The following is a 22,958-nucleotide window of genomic DNA, read 5'->3' on the forward strand; positions in this document are numbered from 1 at the left end:
TCGGACGAGAAACTTAGTTATTAACAAATAAGGGTCAAAAATGGCAGTTTTTTCGTTTAAATCGCTACCATGTAAAAATAGGGTAATTAAATATCTTATTTATAATATTCTTCATTTTGTAGATGAGGCAAGGTTTAAAATGGCACTTTTTTAATTTTGGTCCGATCCTTTTTTGTTTCGGAAAGTGCAAAATAATACTAAAATTTCAAAAATAAAAAATGTGCTATAACATTTGCGAAAATGGTCTTAAGACTTTCATATTGCACGAAAAGTTGAGTCAAACATTCCATATCATGCACCAAAAATTTTAAGACGATTCGTCAATTAGTTTAAATTTTATTTATTATTATTATTATTATTAGTCAATTATTTGTTATTATTTTATTTTTATTTAATTTAATTAATTTATTAATTAATTAATTTATTTAATTTAATATTTAATTTTATCAAATTTATTATTATTAGTCAATTAGTCAAATTTGTAAAGATTTGAAAACAGAAGCGTACAGATTCACATGGAGATTATGGCAAACCCACTGGAGCTCCTTAAATACATCTTTACGTGCAATCCAGCCCTCAGTATATAAGCCACTTTACACTGGCCCCACAGGACTCTCTAGACAAGACCTCAGAAATATAAGAAGAATCCGTATAGGCCACACCAAACTTACTCACGGCTTCCTGATGTCATCAGATATCCGGCCTATCTGTGTAACATGCCAGTGCCAACTTACCGTGAACCACATTATTACCGAATGTCATCAGTTCAGTGTAGTAAGACAACAGCTCAAACTCAAACCGCAGCTATGTGACATTCTAAGTGATACCAACCAGTTAGACAGAGTTCTTCAGTTTTTAAAAAAAATATCATTGTATCATAAACTTTAATTTTTTTTTTTTTTTATGACATAACTTGTTAATGCTCTTTAATTATACCTCTTGTAATATTGTTTGTAATCGTCCCGTGCGAGTGGCCATAGTTGCCGAGCACGTTAATGTAAATAAAAAAAAAAAAATTTTATTCAATTTGTTTTTTTCGCAATGTTATTGTTCAGAAAAAAATAATGACATAGCAATTCTGTGGAAACCACATGCAAGAATAATAGTTATATTTTTAAAGTATTGAAAAAAAAATCATTAAAAAGTCGTTTTTATCACTCCGAAAAAAGTTTAGTAAAATAGAGTCATTTTTGGCTTCTAAACAATTTGAATAACTTTGTTAATATTAACTATAGAGTAAATCTACTTTAGCTGGTTTTTTTTACGAATTTTCAGAAAAAAAACTTTTTGCCTAGGTTATTTAGGTTCAAATTTAGCCACTTTTATTATTTAATTCGCAGTTACTTCTATATACACCAAATTCTCCTGTAACAGTGTTCGTTACCATACTACTCCCAAACGGCTTGGCCGATTTTTATAAAATTTTACACGTTTATCCTGTAGGACGTTGAAGAGGTTTTAATCTATTTTTTATACCCATAAGTTATAAGGGGGGTTGCCCCCCTGACATTTTTATTATTTTTTTGGACAAAATTATCTACCTTAATTTTATATGATGTAGAATTAAAAAATACATACAACCTTTAATTTTCACCCTTCTATCACCAACCCCTATCAGCCAGCTATATATTTACATCTATAAAATTCTCCTGTCACAGTGTTAGTTTCCATACTCCTCCGAGACCGCTTGACCGATTTTTATGAAATTATATATGTATATTCGGTAGGTCTTAGAATCGGTCGTAATCTATTTTTCATATACCTGAGTGATAAGGGGAGTTCCCCCTAACATTTTGTAATACTAGGTGGGGTTGTGTGTACATAACGTACTCTATAAGACTACGAGTACATACAAATTAAAAAAATTATGATCAAAATCCATCAACAAGTTCCAGCGATATTAATCGCAGCACATGTTTGCAGAATCAGTTTCATTTTTTGAGTGCACGTATTTTAGTAATTCCCCTCCACCGACCACGAATTAATTCCGTTCAGACGCCATTTTTAAAGCTTTACTAACCACTCTGTTGAGGTTCAAAGTTTACTCAAACTTTTACACATAACCTATATATCTTCAACTTCAAAATGGCTCTAGTTTGGTTGCTTAATTGTTATAAACAAAGTAGACGTCAATTAAATAAAAAAAGTGGCTAATTTTGACCGTAATTAACCTAGGCGAAAAGGTTTTCTTTGAAAATTCGTATAAAAATACCAGTTTTTCAAATTCCATTGTAGTTTTAGCCTACAGTCAATATTAACAAAGTTATTCAAATTGTTTATAAGCCAAAAATGACTCTATTTTAGTAAAATGTTTTCTGAGTGACAAAAATGACTTTTTAATGATTTTTTAAATGCGTTGAAAATATGACTATTCTTCTTTCATGTTGTTTTCACAGAATTGCTGTATCATTATTATTTTCTGAACAATAACATTGCGAAAAAAAAACTCTTTGGGATAAACAAATTGAATAAAATTTAAACTAATTGACGCATCGTCTTAAAATTTTTTGTGCATTGTATGGACTCTTTAACTCAACTTTTCATGCAATATGAAAGTCCTAAATTTATTTTCGCAAAAGTTATAGCAAATTTTTTATTTTCGAAATTTTAGTTTTATTTTGCAATATCCGAAGCAACAAATAATTGGACCAAAATTCAAAAAACGCTATTTTAAACCTTGGCTCATCTACTAAAAGAAAAATATTATAAATAAGACATTTAATTACCCTATTTTTACCTGTAGCGATTTAAACGAAAAACTCTCATTTTTGACCCTTATTTGTTAATAACTAAATTTCTCGTCCAAACTGTGACGGGCATTTTTGTATTTATGTATAATGTATTAGGTATATAGTACCCAAAAAACCCATTTGCAACCTGGCTGCTCAAGTGTCCCGAACACGGTATATTTTTGCCTTATTTCCCTGGTGTATAAAGCTAATTTACTATCGAACCTTTTGGGTTTGTTCGTCGAGAGCAAACATATTTCTAGTTCTGTTACGATACTAACGAGCTTTTGATATGTTTGTCGTTTTATTAAGTCTCCGTTGTTGTCCCGGACTTTTATGATTAATAGCACTTTTTGAAAGTAACAAACATTTTCTGCCAGTTATTGTTTTTTCAACAGACACGTTATTTGTCATGTAAATTATTTCTAATGAATGGTTGGACAATCTTTTTTAAATTTTACCTCGTGAATAAATATTTAAGTCTGTATATTTGTCTTTTAAAAGTACATATTAAAGTCCTAGGGAAACTTTCAACGAAGTTGTGATCTGTAGGAAAACAGTGTGGAAAGCAGGTAAACAATATTTAACAAAATGTTTGATAATTATTGAAGTCGTCTATACCGGCTTTGTCCCTGAAAGATACATTTCTCCATGAAAGACGCACACGAGCACATATTCTCAAACTGAGACAAATTTAGACTCAAACTGAAACAACATCTAAACAAATCTAGAGGATTTAATCTAGAAACTTATTTATGCTTCGTCGACTACTTGAAAGCGTTCGACAAAGTGGAGTGGTATAAAAAGTAGCACATACTAAAAGAAATCACCCTTCAACATCTAATCCACCAACACAGCAAACGTAAGAGTCAACAACACATATTTCGATAACTTCAAACTAAAAAAATCCAGCGTTCACCATAGATCTACATTCTCCGCCACGTTATTCAATATAGCGGGAACACATAATACGCGTTGTCTTCAATGGATGGCAAGGAGGGATAACAATAGGAAGTCGAAAAATCAGCAATCTCCGCTATGATGACGATAAATTAATACTGGCATCATCAACAAATGAATTTGAATACATTATGAACAGGCTAGATACTATTCATGAATATGGACTTAAAATTAATGCACAGAAGACCAATGTGATGACCGTTGATCGAACTAGAAATAGATTGGAAATAGACTGGAAAAAAGAAATATGATCTGGTAAGTCGTTTCAATAACTTGGGCTTTGTTATAACAAACAAAAAGATGCAGTGAAGAAATACTCTGACGCCTTACAATAGCTAGACTAGCAACGGTCAATATTACTAAGATCTGAAAAGACATAGTTATAACTAAGAATACCAAACTGATCACTTATCTTTCTTCCTATCGTTTGGGCATAAGTCTCTCCTTTAGCCGGTCTATATCCAGAGCAACATATTTCCAGTTTATTCTGGTTATTCTTTTAATAGCATCAACTCATCTCATCTGTGGTCTTCCTCTTGGTCGTTTACCGAGGTGGCCTAATCTGTTGCCATTTTTATTCCATATGTTGACCAACTTGAGTTTTGAAGACGTTTTCTATTTTCTAGGGCTAAGTTGAAAAGCTTTGGTAATATTACGTCTCCTTGTCTCATCATCACACAGCTAAATTTGTCCACTGTCGGACATAGGCCTCCTCAAGATGTCTCCACCCTTCTCTGTCTTTCGCAGCTGCAATCCAGTTTATCGCTATCTGTAGGTGGTCTGGTAGGCGTACATCTGGTAGGTGGTCTTCCACGACTTCGCTTGTCTGCCCTTGACGGCCACTCTAAAATCTTCTTTGTCCATGTGTTGTCTCCCTGTCTTGCGACGTGTCCTGACCATTTTCACTTCAACTTTGTAATGCTTTTATGATGTCTTCCACTCCAGTTCGTCCGTAACTCATCATTTCGTATTCTGTCTCTCAAAGTTAGGCCAAGCATGGATCTTTCCCTTTTTCGTTGTGCTGCTTCATTATCATCATCAATGGCGCTATAACTCTTCGTGAGTCTTTGCCGCATTTACTATTACCTTCCATATTTGTCGGTCCTGTGGTACTAATTCCCATTGTCGCACTCCCATTTTCTCTAGATCTTCTTTGACTGCATCTTTCCACCTTTTTCTAGGCCGCCCTACAGACCTTTTTCCATCTGGCCTTTCCCAGAACACATTGCTTATAAGGCGATTGTCGTTACTGCGTATTACATGCCCTGTCCATCTGAGTCTATTGGCCTTTATATATCTGACTAGATTTTCTTTTCCGAATAGAGACTCTAGCTCGTTATTGTATCTGCGCCTCCATTCGTTTGTCACGCTGTCTCTGCAAGGGCCATATATCATTCGAAGGATTTTACATTCCCACACCAGCAATTTATTTACTTCTCTTTCTGTTAGCGTCCATGTTTCGTTTCCATACGCGACTGCTGGTCGTATTATGGTCTTATATATCTGGATTTTTACACCTCGTGAAAGAAGTTTTGACTTCATTAGATGTTGCATTGCAAAGAAAAATCTGTTTCCTGCCATTATTCTCGTTTCAACTTCTTGCTCTAATTTGTTGTCAATTGTGATTGTTGCTCCTAGATATTTAAATTCTTTAACCACTTCGAAGTTGTGATCGTTTATAGTAATGTTTTGCCTTATTCGCCGTCGTTCTTGTTTTGAGACGACCATGACGACCATGTATTTTGTTTTGTCTTCATTTATTTTTAGACCGATGTTTAATGCAGCTTCTAATGTCTAATGCAGTGAAATTTTGGATATTCAGGAGCTCTTCAAAATATTCAGCCCATCTTTCTATTATTTTGTTTTCGGCAGCCAGCATTTCTCCATTTTTATCTTACGAAGTTGGGTGTCCTTATATTATACGAGCTTCTCTTATGTTGTCTTACCTCTCTGTAGAAATTTTAACTTTGATTGCGTCTGTGTTCTCCTTCTACTTTTTTAATTTGTTGTTGCAGATATTGTCTCTTTTTTTGTCTAAGTGTTCTTCTAGCTGCGGCTCTCTCTTTGTGGAATCGTATACGTTTTTCTTCTGATGGGTTCGACAGATAATCAATTCTTCTTTTGTTTATTTCTTTTAGTGTTCTTTCACATTCCTCGTCGAACCATTTTTTTCTTTTTTTGTTTTTTTCGTTCTTCCGATAGATTTCTTTGCTGCTTCTGTAATAGTTGTTTTTATGGAGTCCCCTCGCTCATCTACATCTCGCTTTCATTTTCATTTATTTCCAAAACCTGAAACTTATTTCTTAATTCTACTTGGTACTATCTTTGATTATTTTCTTCTTTCAGCTTCGTCACATTCCATCTTTCGATCTTTGTGTGTTTATCTATTGTTTGTGTTGAAATTCTTGCTCTGAGCTTGGCCTTTACGAGAAAAGTCTGTGTCGCTATCTGGCCCTCTCATAGTTCTTACGCTTATTATGCTGCTAGAATGTCTCCCATCAATCAATACGTGATCTATTTGATTATTTGTTCTTCCATCGTTTGATCTCCATGTTGCCTTGTGGATCTTTTTTCAAGCGAACTGGGTGCTTTTGATGGCTAAGTTGCAGCCTGTCGCAAAATCGACCAAACGTGATCCATTATCGTTTGTAACTTCATGTAGACTATATCTTCCTGCCACCGGTATTACGTAGTCTTCTGTGCCTACCTTTGCGTTTAGATCACCTAGTATTATTTTAATATCGTGGTTAGGAGCTTCTGTGTAGAGTTGATTTAGAGAGTCGTAGAATTCATTTTTATCATCCTCTGGTGCGCCTTCGGTTGGTGCATACACTGAGAATATAGTTAAATTGGACCATTTACCTCTTAAACTTATCATGCAGATTCTGTTGTTCTGCTTGTAATTTTCTTATTGATGCTTTAGTTAATGTCAGTGTTTCAGCTCCATAAGTAAGCACAGGAAGTACGCACTGGTTAAATGCTTTTCTTTTTAGCTTTATTGGGATGTTTTCCTTGAACACGTCTCTTAGTTTGCCATATGCTTTGCCTTGCCTCACACCTCTCTGAATAGGGATCGGGTTTGTATTTTCGTTTAGTTGTATTATCATAGTTGCATTTTCATATATATTATGTATTAGTTGATCTCGAATCTCTTCTACAATTTAAATCCATAAGGAAAAATTTCCTGTGTATACCATTAATTACAAAAATTGAAGAAAAAATCTTCTGTGTAAAAGGTATATTTATTTAAACCCCAATAAAGGGCTACATTAAAACAGAACGTTTTCGCTCTAAAGAGAGCATCATCAGTGTTCTAAGCAAGCTCTACATGCGAAGCCACCAAAAATACATGGGTTAAAACCCTTAAAATGCTAATATAATATATAATATATAACACGCATATATATAATATATAATATATATAATATATAACACGCCAATGTAAGACTTTTGGTCGGCATTATAAGGGTTTTAACCCATGTATTTTTGGTGGCTTAGCATGTAGAGCTTGCTTAGAACACTGATGATGCTCTCTCTAGAGCGAAAACGTTCTGTTTTAATGTAGCCCTTTATTGGGGTTTAAATAAATAAACCTTTTACACAGAAGATTTTTTTCTTTAATTTTTTCTTCTACAATTATTACTGATAGCTTGTTCTATGGCCTACATCTCGATACTATCAAACGCCTTTTCATAGTCTACGAAGGTAAGAAATACGGGTAGTTGGTATTACTTTGCCTTCTCTATCAATGTTCTCATTGTGACAAATGTTCTCATTGTCAATTTTTTACATGTTAGCATCTCTAAAAACATATTAATGTTTAATAAATCAAACTATAGCACTTTCCGAATTTTGATATAGGATGTATTGTTGTTTCAAGCTGAAGATTAAAAATATACATTAAGTTTCTTCTCACGACTCTCCCTTGGCAGAAGGAAAATAAGTTTTATGGTTTTCGCACCACGAAAGTTAATTTCCCCTCAAGAATCAGCGACGTGGCAATAAAACAATGAAAACACACCTTTTTCTCGAATGAAATTTATTCAAGTCCATTAGCGATACGAAATGATTGATTCACTTTCCACACGAACATCAGATTTTAAGTACTATTTGAAAAATATGTAGGTATGTATTAAAATACATTACTTGTTTAAAGACATTATAGAATGTTACAAAAAAGAAAGTAAATAATGTTTAAAATAGCTCCGATAAAAATCTCTAAGCAGATTTTTGAAACTACGTTTTTCTTGAAACATTATAAAATAGCAATGATCAAATTTCAATCAAAGTGTGAAAAGTAAATGTTTCCAATTAAAAAAAATAGAGACGTAAGATAGTATAGAAGGCAACAGAAACATACTGACAAATTGAAAAGAGCGACCAATGAATTTGGACTTAAAGTAAACATCTTAAGGCCATATGACACTATGCATTTTCTTGTATCGTTTCTTATATAGTTTCTGATATTAGAAAGTTATATACCTACATTTTCTTGTATCGTTTCTTGCACGTGCATTTGTTTCCTGTATGACACTACGCAAGTTCTTTTACCAAGATTTGTATGTAATTTGGCACGTGATTGGTAGAAATTTATCAAGTATTATGGTAGTACGTCATCATGCCCAGATCGATGACGTCACTAGTTTGATATATATGTCAAAAAATCATAATGTAAAAATCGAATAACTTTTGTATTTTACATTTTTTTCTAATTCTGTAAATAAAGCAGTTTACAGGGGGTCAAAATATAATGAATAACCCTGTACATACATTTGTTTGCTGCCTGAATTCTCCCTTAAATCTGTTCTGTGATATCGTTATCTGCAGTGATTGTTACTTCGAGATATTTGAAACTCTCCACTCTTTCAAAGTTATATGGGTCTATCGTAACATTTTGCTCTATTCTATCTCGTCCCTTTTGCCTGTTGATGCACACCCAAGTAGCACCGAACGGGTTTATTAAGTCTTTTAAGGATGCTTTAAAACTGTAGATTAAAACTAAAATGAAAACCATTTGGTTTTTAAGTAAACCTTAAGGTTGCAATAAAACCGCTTTCAGCATAAAAGGGCCCACTCTGAAAGAGGTCAATAAAACCAAAAATAAAAACCTTTTTAAAACTTTGTTTTCTTAAGCAACTGGTTTTAACGCTGCTGTGAAGGTGCTTTTAAAACCATGTTAAAAGACACTTTAAGTGCAGACAGTTTTATAGCAAACTTAAAAAGGTTTTTTAAATGGAGACTTTTAAAGTCAATTTACTATATTAAATGATTCTTTAAACCCATATATTCCATATCATATAGGCCAACAAATTTTTACATGTGTTATGATAGGTAGATACGTATTTGTAACCATAAAATAATAAAAAGTAATTGGTTATTTCTGACTTTCAAGGTAGAAAAACACTTGCGCACATAACTTTATTGATAATGTTAACAAAAATAGGTCTAAATAACTCACGCCCTTTAAAATTTCTGACTTGGCGATAAAAAATAAAAAAATAAAAAAAATTAAATCCGAAAAATATTAATTTGAAAGAAAAATAATTTTATCTACAATTTTAATGTTTTAATATTAAAATAAATCGAATTTATGTCTTTAAGACGCTTATTTATAATTTTTATGTAAGCCTTATAATGTAACCTTTCATGGCTTTCAACATCTCCAGAAAGCAATATGGCCGAAATCCAAATAAAACTATTTGGTCTATCGACAGAGAATTGTTCAGATCAAATGGTTTTATTTTATACCTTTCCAAGATTATATATCCTACATAAAAGCAAGGTTGCCTTGGAATTAAAACCGTTTAGTTTTAATGCTGCTGTCAATAATGCCACTGTTGTATTTTTCTTTTAAAGTGACCAGTTCGTTTATATTTTAAGTGCTTGCGACTTATTTCTTCCATACTAACTGTACTTCCACTTCTGTTTCGCTCTAAAACAAATAGCCGACCATTTTGGATATGAAAGAAGAGGGGATGACTTTAGTTTTATTGTTTCTAACAAGAAGCATAGTTTAGTCTTTACGGTAACCAAATTGACTCAGTTAAGAGCGTTTGGTTTTATTATAGCCTACTAATTTCATTTATGAAAGCAACTTTAAAGAAAACTAAAAAAATAGTTTTAAGGCATATGTTTACTGACATAATAGTCTTGAGATCAAGTAGTTTTAATAATAGGTTTTATTAGTCATATTAGGAGAATCTTTAAAACTGCAATAAAACTAAAAGGTAACAAACTAGTATCTAATAAAACCAAACAGTCCGGAAGTTTTTTATAAAACTGATTAGTTTTAAAGTGAACTGAGAATAAACCATTTTAAAACTACAATAAGACAAATTATCTATTAAGATTAATTAGTCTTATTTGATACTCTTATTAGATCTTTAGAACTAGTGACAAATGCTTAACAGTTTTAAAGTTCTGGCAGAATATCTATAAGGTAACTTTAAAACCATTATCTTCTTATTTATCACAATAAAACCTTTATAAACTTTAAATTAAACTAAAATGTTTTTATTGTGCTACTTGGGCATGTATTTTGTTTTCTCTTCATTTACCCTTAAACCAGTTTTCTTTGCCTCCACCTCCAATTTATTGAAAGTCTCCTTCACATTGGTGACTGTGTTTTGTGTTTCCCACAATGTCAATGTCATCCACGTATGGTAGTAGTAATTTTGGTTCAATTACTGTCAGCAAATCTGTTCTAATTTGTGCTATTCTTACTACTTTCTCCAGAATTATATCCAAAAGGAGAAGTGACAGCTCCTTGTTTCAGACCACTGCTTATTTCGAACGATTCTGAGAGTTTGTTACCTATCCGCAGTCTGGATCTACAATCTACAGCCATTTATACATATCTGTATAAATTTCCAGCCTATAGCTGTTTAAGTTTCTTTGAACTAAAAGTTCTGCCTTGCATTCCACCACATATGATTTCTTTTAATGCTGTCGTAGGTACGCTTGTCAGAAATCTGTGAAGGGATTATGGATAGTTCTATTGAATTCCCATCCTTTTTCAAGCAGCTGCCTTATAAAAATATCTATGGTTGATCTGATCTATCTCCTTAAGCCACAGTTGGTTTCTAGGGGTGTATTGATGTTATTAAGTATTACAAGGGGGTCTACCCCAAAATCCCGACAGCCAAAATCCCGACAGCCAAAATCCCGACGGCCAAAATACCGACAAGAATCCCGACAGGCCCAAATCCCGACACGCCAGAATCCCGACAGGTTTGATAATTTCCTTTTTAACATATAGTTACATCTATTTCTGGTTTTTCCTTTATGGCCATCTGTTTTTTATTTTTTGTTACTAAACAAAAGTATTAACCATTTACTATGAACTAATTTTCTAAATAAAATTTCTAACATGGGTATATGAATTAAATTATTTTTTTTGCCAATATTATAATAAGTATTTTGCCAATATTATAATATGTCCAATAATATAATATGTATAATCAAATCCTGAATTCAAGTTTACTTTCATATAATAGATATTATTATCATGTCACTTACAACCTTCCATTTCGGTAAGTATAGCTTTTATATTATAAAATGAAGTGTTTAATGATTTTTTCTTTTAAAATACATAATAATTAATAGTACCCGTACTTATTAGTACCGTAAAATGAGGTGACTTTGACCGATTTTGTACTTTAATCCTATAAAAATCATATTTTAAATTTTGCTACACTTTTCTATATGCAAATATGTTATGGGTTTAGGCGTCTACTTTCAGTAGCTTAGATTATAATTACAAGAAAATAATCATGACTTAGAAAAAAAAATAAAAAATGCCTTTGGTCAAGTTCACCCCATCTGGGGGGAAGTTGACCGTATATGCATTTTGCCTGTAAAATTATTTTTCTTGTAAGTGGGGTTAATTTGACCGTTTTTAAACAATTTTTTCTTAATTCGTTATATCGGTGGATTTAACAACCCTTGGAATATTAATTCTTTTTTTAATTAAAAATGAATTCTTAGATATTTATAAATTCGAATCGTTAAAAATAATTTTAAAAATTATACAGGGTGGCTGAAGTATATCACAATAGATATTTTTCTATGTTTTCGGTCAAATTCACCCCAGCGGTCAAGGTAACCCCATTTTACGGTAAGTAATTAATTTTTCAATTTCAATATTCTATAATATGGTTTGGTATTGCACTTGAAAAGGAAACAATAAATATTGAAAATGTAGTTGTCGGGATTTTTGCTTATTCGAGGATTGTTGCATTAGATTTTGGCCTGTCGAGATTCTGGAGGGTCGGGATTCTGGCGTGTCGGTGTTTTGGCCGTCGGGATTTTGGCTGTCGGGATTTTGGCTGTCGGGGTTTTGGGCGCTACCGATTACAATATACCTATAATATACTACTGGTAACGTCAGATGACATACAATAGGATAAAAAGTTAATTATTTAATATATTTCAACAAGTAGAATTTTATGTTCGAGAGTGACATGATTTTGGTCAAACAGATATTTCGTACCTATATTTTTTATTAGGTTTTATGTAGGTAAATAAAATAACGATATTTGGCCCAAATCTGTTTATTATTATGACTTTTAACTGTAAATGAAAACCACTCAAATATCTACGTTTGTTATCCTTCCCGCTGAGACATAAAGCTCTGTTATACTAAGGCAAGCCGCACACCAAAGAAACATGAAACATGAAACGTTAAACATGTTTCATAAAAATAAAACACTGCTTAACAAATCTCAAAGTGCGCGTGCCAATAAAACGAGTGTGATTCATGCTCATGACACATTTTTATTTTCGGAGAGTTTCATAAATGGCCGAAGGTATGTTTGTTTAGCAGTGTTTTATTTCCATGAAACGTAATTTACGTTTCATGTTTCTTTGATGTGCGGCCTGCCTTAAAGAACAAGGAAATGCAAGCCAGGCCTATTATTTCCTCGTTTATTGACAAACAGATCTTCGTGTGTAATGCTCGTAATATCTAAACTGTGATTTGTCATACAAACTAGCGAGATATATAAAAACGGAAAAGTCTGAAACATTTTTTCGAGTCGTCTGAATAAGACCGACTTGCGTGATACAGTCCTATCCAAAGCCCTCGATATAATTATGTGTTTGTATGCAGCTAGTTACGATCTACGTTAATTACTTATTTTTATGGCGTTAGGGCGTTATTAGCATCATTTAAAGATTTTTAATTATGTAGTGATAAATATAGGGGTAGTAGAAATAGTTATCAAGTAATTAGTTCGATAATTAAATAAATATATAAGTAAGGGTAGTACTAGTAGAGTTGCAAGAGGTAAAATAAATTTAATAAAGTAGTAAAGATTTCGCTATAATAATAATCTACCTATATAAAAAAAATGAATGTTTGTATGTCCTTTATAGAATCGTAAACTATACATTTGACCGTTTAACAACTTAGCAAAGTTGTTGTGCATAAGCCCGCGAATGTTTCTAAGTTGGTACGACCATCCTACGTGAAAAGGGGGTTCGACATTTTTTTAAATATTTTTGGACAAATTGTTTTTTCTTAATTTTATATAATGTGGAATCAAAAGATACATACAACCCCAAAATTTTCACTTTTTTATCACCAACCGTCATTTTTTAATAGCTGTCTAAATATTTACCCCTTATATAAATAAAAATAAATGTTTGTCTGTTATAGAGCCTGTTTGTCTGTTAATATGTCCTTTATAGAGTCCTAAACTATACATTTGATCATGTGATGATCTTAAACAAAGTTGTTGTGCATGAGCCTGCGAAGGTTTCTAAGTTGGTACGACCAACCTAAGAGAAAAAGGGGGTTGCCCCCGACATTTTAAAAAATTTTTTTGGACAAACTGGTTTTTTTAATTTTATATGATGTGAAACCAAAAGATACATACAACCCTAAATTTTCACTTTTCTATCACCAACGGTTATTTTATAATAGCCATCTAAATCTTTACCTCTTCTATACAAACAAACGAAGACCGGAGATTCTTCAGATAATTTTAAGAAAATTTAACTCAATTCAACTAGTTCAAAAATGCTTCCTAAGGGAGCTAGAGCTCTTTAAAGATGGCGTTTGTTTTTTTTTAAATACCTCCAGAACGCTTCTATTTAGAAAAACGAAAACTGGTACGTCTATTTCTCTTCAAGAGATAAAACGATTCCATCGATTGCGAATGTCTAGTAGGTACTGGTCATAGGCACCCGTTTTGGGTAGGGATAGGGCAACGGCTATTTTATCGCATAACTATTTTGTCTTTAACTTTTAAGCATTTTTGACACTGGATTATTAAATTATGATGTATTCTAGTACTAAAAAATACCTACCTACTCTTGCTAAGTCGGTAGGATGAACCGTTTTCTAGAAAAATCAATTTGAAAGCTTTTCGTTTTTTGAATTTAAAAAAATTAAAAAAAACATCTTCTTCATCTTTTTTCTTTCTTGTTCCTTCTTTCTTTGAATTCTTTTTCCTTTGTTCTTTGAGTTCCGGATAAGAATTGCCCAGATACTTAAGTGTTTCGGTGATTTCTGGAGGAATAGTGAACCGACCTTGGATTGGGTTTTTAAGATTTTTCAAGACAGTATGGAAGAGGATAATAATGTGCATATACACAAAATATGTTAAATATTGATAAAGATAATAAAAGACAAGGAAATGAAAAATTGCTAAATAGTTGTTTTAAAACAAAATCTTATTAAATTATTGTAAAAAATATGTGTTATCAGTAAAAAGTGACATTATTGTTATGTATATAAAATAAAAATGAATAAGTATAATTTACAGCAGGCAGGTCTGGTGACACAGTTACGTCAGTTAGTATTTCTAACCGCTTTTAAAAAGAACATTCTTGTCATTATTATAACCTTTTTCGATTTTAAAGTCAAATAAAGGCACCTATTGTGTTATTCATTTAAGTCGATAGATACCAGTAGACCTAATGGGTTATTGTCTCTTATCTATAATCGAAAAAAAAACGGTGCAACATTTTCCTTCAACACGTCATCACTGAAACAGGCTCCTAACAATGGCGTTATATTTCATGTCGATGATACGAATTAATTTCTATTGTTTCTAAAGTCAGAAACGACCGACTAATTAGTTTCTAGCTCCCGTATTTCAAGCGGGATCAGATAAGGTCGATGAGTTGGAGGTATCTTTTCACTACCCTGAATAGATAACGACGTCTTTGGAATGTGATAGATTAAGGGTTTGAACCGAGAGCGAGAGTTAATAGAGAAAGTGGGGCAATTAATTAGAGTTCCTTAAGTCTGTTTCTTGGTAGGCATAATTCAAAGCGTCAAGTAACACAATAAAATAACACAATCCATGTAACGTAAGAAATATACTGTTATGATCTGCTTTCTATTACTTTTATATTAATTATTATTTATTTGATCAATTATTTAATTAACGCAAATCATACATACAAATATTAAGAAAAAATCTCAGGGTGCCTTTTTATAATATAAAAAAAATATCTAAATTATCTTATGTTATACTTATTTTCTCTCGTGGTTTCAGTATCTCTTAGTTGATCGTTATCGGGATAAAATAGGAAAAGGAAATAAATAGAAAAATCATAAATAAAAACATACAATTACCTTTATTATCAAAAGCAATGTTCTGTAAATTTATCAATTAAATTCTGTGGGCATAACTGTCCAAAAGAAACTTTTACCATAGAAATTAATCTAATTCAAACAAATATTTATCGCTTTGTTCTTGATACCATTAATAAAACAAGCTTAACAAACAAATTTTATTACTATTCGCAAAATTACTTATACTTCCTATTAAATTTTTGAAATGTTGGAATCTTAAATTCATATGCTTTTACGTAAAAAAAATTAACTTCTGATTATAAAAAAATCTATCACATAGGTTATTGACTGACCTTTTTGATTCACACACAATGATGTCTCCTGTTGACCCAAGCAGCTCCTCCGTGTTGATTATGTTAGGCTACCAATCAAAGCCCTCTCCGTTCTCAGCAAACAATCCAGCAGGATACAAGCAACTATTTCTCCAAAAACACAAGCCAGGCTTCCTTTGACCAGGACTCGTTCAATAAACTCCAAATCTCTCTCCTCTCTTTCTCTCAACAATAATCTCCTGAGACCCAAGTATCTTTTCTTACTTGGTGTCACAAATAATTTTAATAACGATAATTCTTGTAACTTACTCTCTTGGACTTTACAGAATCAAAGAGGTATTTCTTCTCGATTTGATTTGTCTCTCGTTCCACTTTTCAGCTACTCTCACTATCAATACAACCACTAGTACTTGCTTCTGAACTACTCACGAAAACTTTTGACTGCTCCTTTCGGCTGCCGGTAACACAATGATCTTTTCTTTTCCAAACTGTCTCAACATTCAAACAAAACTTTCCCCATTCCAAATTGCCAAGCCAATCAGAAACATTTCTCTCTCCCCATTCTTTTTTTCATTCGAAAACCCACTCATACTTTCAAAATTATTCCTACCATCATAATAATTACTTTCGGGAAATTCTACAAAATTTACTCGGGGTTAAACAAAAAGCTTTTAAAATTCCAAACTTTCTTTACCTTAATTTTATAAGAACTAATTACCTATGGCTTCTACCTTTCCCGTAATAAACAACCGGTTTAAAATAATAATCCTAAATAACTTTCACTTCACTTTTATTTACAAATGTTTTTAATATTCTTCATGGAAAAATTCATTAAGGAGAAACCACCTTGCGTGAAAGCTAACTTCTAATAAATATTTACAAATCAATATAAAGGGTGTATCAAATTGATGTGCCCGCGTTATATTAAAAAAATTAAATTTTTATTCTATCTTTGATTGCCAAATTGATACACAATAATACATATAATTTTTTATATTTCTTTCCAGTGGCTCCAGTGACAAAAAAATCAATTTAAAAACGTTATCATAATCAAAAATACAAGAAAGATACTATTGATTTGTTTGTTTTCTTCTTCTTCCTTCTTGTATGTAGGCTTTAAAGTCTGTTTCCTCTTCAATATTAACCTCCTAAATTGTTTAAATTATCGCACCATCTTTTTCTTGGTCCGCTAATACTTCATACTTTTCCGTCCATTTGAAGACTAATCTCGTGCTATTCGTACTATCCTATCCTCTGCTATTCTACTAATGTGTTCGTTCCACTCCTGTTTCCGTTTTGTCACCCATCCATTAATGTCTTCAACATTGCATGACCTTATGCTTTCCGTTCTCTCCCTATCCAACAGACTTTCCCCTATATTCGTCGAAGTATTTTCATCTCTGTTGTTTCTAGTAGTCGTCTCGTTTTAGATGTGTCAGGTCTTGTCTCCGCCGTGTATGACAATATAGGTCTAATTGCTGATTTATAGATTCTTGCTTTTGTGTCTTGTCTTAGGTGTTTGTTTTTCCAGATTGTGTCATTAAGAGATCCCGCCGCTTTACTTGCTTTTAAGCTTTGTTGTCGTACTTCCTCTTCAACATCTCCGGAACTGGTTAAATAGCAATATTACATTGTTGAAAAGACTGAAAACAAAATATGTTCTATATTTTTTTACTTTATATTATGTCTAGCGAGCGGAAAATTCTTCTTCTTCTCCTTCTTTTACTTCTTGGAGATCTTTCTATATTATACCTATTACTACTAACCTTTTATTTAATTTATATTAGGTCAAAATATTTCATAATTTATATTAGAATACTGGGTTATAATGAAATATTGCTAAAATTCAGCAAAATTGTAAATTTTCTATGTTGTCCTTTGCCATATTGTTAAACAACAAAATTTAGATCGACCTATGACAGTGGCTGTGCGAGTAGTGCGAATTTGCCAATTTTTGTTGTAGGTTTCTCTACATGTACCTACCGACGCTTAAAAATATGTACGTTTTTGGGGATTATGAAACAGTTTTTAAAAGGGGTGACCGACCGCTTGGGAAAACCTAATGTTGTTGCCTTGCCTTACTTTTATTATTTTAAGTATTAAAATTAGTTTGATATTTAAATAAAAATACAATTAATCTGTTTCAAGTATATTTTTATTTCGTTGAAATCATAATAATAGAAGTATAACTTCTTACGTGCGTACAAAGTAGGTTACACACACTCGTTTTTATTTCCTTCATTTATTAGATTTAATATGATTCTACTTTGACAAGTATTTGGCCTCTTATTATCGCTTATTTTATATGACTGCCAGTTTATTCGTTTTAAATATACCTATTGTGTCTTTTGTAGAATATTGTATTTATAACAAAAATCAACCCTATCATAAACAGCCAATAAATTTTCCAAGACATGAAAATTACCGCTCAAATGAAAACTATAATTTTACTTTCATTTTCAAAGATAAGTGCTTGTGGATTATTAATATATCATCAAAAATTAAAATTTTTCCTGATAAATGGCTTAAAAAGAACTTTCAATACGCCTATTCCCTGCGTCAACACTTGTTTTAAGTGCTTTTTAAATGTTTTATTTTTAGGCAACAGGTCAGACTGGGTGTAAATCTCAGAAAATCCTGAAAACTCTTGCATTATATATACGATAGTTGTAAGACTCGGCCCCGAATAGCTGGGTGTTTTAAGCGGTTATTTTGGGGTGACTTAAATAATTCATTCTTAAAATATTTCGTTTAAAGTGAGATAAAAGCAGCTTTAAAATATCAATCAACCAATAGCTAAGAGACAAAAATAGGTAATCAGTTAGACGATATCTAATAAACATAATGTACGTACAAATTTCACTTTAAAATCTAATTAGACCTGGATCCCGCGTACAAAAAAAGTTGATTAATAGCAAGCCGAAAATTTGTTAATAGCTTAACGGTGTCTAGTCGGACAAACTTTGATGTATGGGAACACTGCAACAGGGTAAGTTTTAATTGTGGAACAGGTTAAAAATTTGGAACGTCAGACTACAAAAACGTTCCATGTATTTTGTCGGACAGAACTTCCAATTGATTTGTTACCATTTCATTAAACTCTCATGCAAAAATCAGACTGGTGTTTATCACCAACTGGGCATTTTAATGAGTGGAACACGAAGAAAATGTCAAATGACAGGAATTATATTGGTGATAAATAGCAGTCTGATTTTTGCATGAGAATTTAATGAAACGGTCACAAATCAATTGGAAGTTCTGTCCGACAAAATACATGGGGCGTTTTCGTAATCTGACGTTCCAAATTTTTAAACTGTTCCACAATTAAAATTTCCCCTGTTTCAGTGTTCCCGTACATTAAAGTTTGTCCGACTAGACACAGTTAAGCTATTAACAAATTTTCAGCTTACTAGTAATCAACTTTTTTTTGGTACGCGGGATCCAGGCCTGTAAGCTATTAAACCAGGTATAGCCAGGTTATATTAAATCTATCTACACCTGGTTAGACCCTAAACCCCCCTCGAGAGAGTGTGGGGATCCAAGAAACGACTAAAAGTGCATAAAATAATCCTTATATTCATAAGAAAAATAATCATCATCATTAAGGTTTCTCATTCCGGATGGAATGTTTGCCGCTCTTACTTAAAGCTCTCTGGTTCGCTTATTGCGGTGAATCACTCCGCATTCCACTTATGTGTTGTCAAAGTTTGTTGTATGACTTGGCTTTCGTTACAATTTTTTTCATTCATTTCGATATGTGCATAGTTCCCTCCAGTTTCTTACTTTCAGAATATTGATATCTCTCATGTCCTGGTCCCCCATCTCTCTCTCTCTCTCTCTCTCTCTCTCTCTCTCTCTCTCTCTGGGCCTTCCTCTTGGCATTTCAGTTCCTGGTTTTCATCTGGAGATCTACTTAATAAGTAGGTCGTTTTTCCTTCTCTCTATGTGTCCCAGCCATTTCAATATCTGGCTTCTGCGCATTAATAAATATAACTAGGTACACTGAACCAAAAAAGTACGTAAATATAATGAAAAAAACATTGATTCAAAAACGGGGAGCATTAATTTTCGTCCAAAGATCAGTATCATTGGTCCAATGTACGTAGATACATTAACTAATGCTCAAAAACATTAATTTCTATGAATTAGTACGTTCATTCAATGTACTTTCTAGTTGAGAATCAATGTATCGGTACATTGAATCAATGCATCGTTACATTGAATCAATGGATCGGGACATTGAATCAATGGATCGGTACATTAATTCTTAACTAGAAAGTGCATTGAATCAACGTACTAATTCATAGAAATTAATGTTTTTGAGCATTAGATGGCATTAGTTAATGTATCTACTTACATTGGACCAACGATACTGATCATTGGACGAAAATTAATGATCCCCGTTTCGGAATCAATGTGTTTTTCATTATATTTACGTACTTTTTTGGTTCAGTGAATGGCATCTTCATGTATATTTGTATATAACATACAAATAGTTAATAAGTAAACAAAATGACGACTTAATATCTGCATAAATATTTCAAATATAGGTTGAAGCAACGATTTTTTGCCGACTCTCAAACTAATGTTAAGTATTATCTATAAGTTTAAAGAGAAAAAACATATATTTTTAATTAACACAAACAACTTTTTATAATGTAATTTGGAAAAAACTGAATAACTAAATATAACAGAAATAGATTCTTCTTATAAAATATATAAAAAAATATATATTTTTATATTATATAAAAATGTATACCTGATATTGTGAAAATAAATACATCTACAATAACATCTCCATAAATACAACATCTCTCTGGGATTAATTATCACCACCCATACAAAAAGCAAATGGTTGAATGGCATTTTTCTTTGATTTCAAAAATCTAATATGATCTTCGACTTCTTGCTGGGTCTTCCCGATGTAAGAATGATTACTGAAAATCTCTGATGGTATATTTTATTAGTTCGTACAAAATATCGATGTAGAACCCAAATAATAACTGCATGTTAGCCATCTACAATTTATATTAATAATTATTATAAAAAAATAAATCTAAATTGGATAATGAAATAGGTACTTACATTCCGTAATGTCTTTATGGGTAATCTTTTCAAATAAAAATTTATTTGTTTTATCCTCGATATAACTTTCACACTGAAGAAAGGAGATAATTCTTTCGAAATTGCTGTCCCATCCATCAATAAGTCCATTTCCATTTCCAAATGCCACTCTAAAGTCCATATCAATCTGCAAAAGTGGAAATAGAAAACTTTTTTTTATAGAAATCCAACAAAATAATTTATAAATAGTTAAAAATATATGTAACATACCTTAGAAAAATCAACCAAATCACAAATCACTATTGCCAAACACCGCTCCTCAGAGTCTGCAGGGTGACTGTCTGCTAGAAGGTTGCAACTGTTGTCACGTGATTTTTTTACACCAATAAAAACACTTATAGACTTTTAAGAAATGTATCAATTTATGTAAAAAATCATTGCTACAATGAATTGATCATTGATTCAGGTATATTACATTAATACAATGATTGCGTTACATCAAAACATTGTATGGAGTTATTAATCAAAGTTGAAAACATTGATTTAATGTTACGAAAACATTGATTCAATAAACGAGTTCGTAATTTAAAGAACACTGTACATTAGTGCAACGTTTTATATTCATTAATTTTACCGCATAATCCTGATGTATAATTATATATTGTTGTGATCTTGATTATTGATATGAGATGATAATTTTATATGTCATTTAATTTAATCAATGCATTACTAATAATCTAATTAATTTACCAGATCACATATCAATATGTTTTCAATCTCAGGGCTTTTTATAAAATTAATTACTTACATACGTGGCTTCTAAGTATTTCTTAATGGTTCCTAATCGGGATAGGAAAGAAAAGAGTAAAATAATAACACATATGGGTTACAATTGTAATCAAAATATTGTTTATTTTATTTAAATGGCAATCACTGCTTAATATTTGCTATATCTTATTATTCTTAAACATAACATTTACACATGGGAATCTTATTTCCTTTTGATTTCCAATTGAAAGTTTTTATTAACATTTAACTATTATGATTTATTAGCAACAATTCTATTTAAGTTTGATGAAGCTTTTCTGATATTATTGATTATGTTTCTTCAATTTTAAATGTGGTATTTACTACGAAAAAACCCATACATTCATGTCCAAACAAATGAGACTGACCTTTTTCTGGTGCACTGAGAATGTCTTCACACAAGACCCGTTTCCTGCTATCCTTGGCTGCAATCAAAACCTCGTCCTGGCTTCCAGTAATGTTCTCCTCTGAAATTAGCTCGTATAGCTCTCGTTTCCTGCTTCTGTCGTGATGCTGTGTTCTACCTTTTTCGAAACTGCAATCAGCTACCGGGAACTCTTGGCTCAAGGAGGTTCTTTTACTCTCAAACCTGGCCTACCTCTCGTTCTACGATAGATACTCCACACTCACGGAACTACACAGGCTTTCTCACTCTCCGTACACTACCGTCTACTACTCGACTTCACTTCTCCACCGCTCAAAACATTCTGCTCTCTATTTGTCATTCATTCCCCTACTTTCTAAATATCCCTTCCAGATTCACAAATCAAACTTCCACCACCAACTCTCATTCGCAGTATTCCTAAAAACCAATTTTTAAACTTTCTAAATATGCTTAATGGATTTCAAAGAAAATAGTTAATTCCCATTCTAAAATTACTTTCTACTATATACAAATTTTAATGACCTATTCTCTATTTCCACTTAGTCTTATTTAGCATCGGCTAATGACCGATCCTTCCGCGAACAACGATAATGACCTATTAACGATTTCACTTGAGTCTTATTTAATCACTTCTTAAAATTAAATATAACAATTTGTTGTATACAGGTTGTTCTAAATTTATATGCCCGTGGTTGAGAAAATTTAAAATATTTTATATTAAATTGAATTTTGTCTATAATTATCAAATTTTAATTTTCATATCAAATAGAAATATAACAAATCCCCGCCTTGTATTCGATAAAATTTATCTGCATTTTTAAATAAATTTTCTCGAGGCAAAACCAACTCCCTGTATATTTCCTTACTTTAATCTACGTCTTATACCCCTTCTTCTTGTATTACTCTAATTAGTCCCACCTGTAGAGTAATTGTTTCCTTATTTTCAGTGTCCTCATCCTGTGTTAGAGTGTCGGCTATTATGTTGTCTTTCCCTTTTTCCCATATCAATCTTCTGTCTTTTTCCTCAGATTTTTCACATACTTTTACCGTGTATTCTGCATCCTCGTTTTCATATGCCTCCTCTTCAAATGCCACTGTTTCGATCATATCTTTTTCGCTTTCATTTGTTAGCTTTATTTCTTCTTCTCCTGAGT

At 32.1% G+C, this 22,958-nt stretch overlaps 1 protein-coding gene across 1 annotated transcript in view; it reads left to right on the top strand.

Annotated features, from left to right (window-relative positions):
• LOC126883477 (homeobox protein engrailed-1a-like) overlaps positions 1–22,958 on the top strand; it is a 52,110-nt gene that overhangs the window by 17,932 nt on the left and 11,220 nt on the right. The window lies entirely within an intron of this gene.

Source organism: Diabrotica virgifera, chromosome 4 (assembly GCF_917563875.1).
Source record: "Diabrotica virgifera virgifera chromosome 4, PGI_DIABVI_V3a".
Lineage (NCBI taxonomy): Eukaryota > Metazoa > Arthropoda > Insecta > Coleoptera > Chrysomelidae > Diabrotica > Diabrotica virgifera.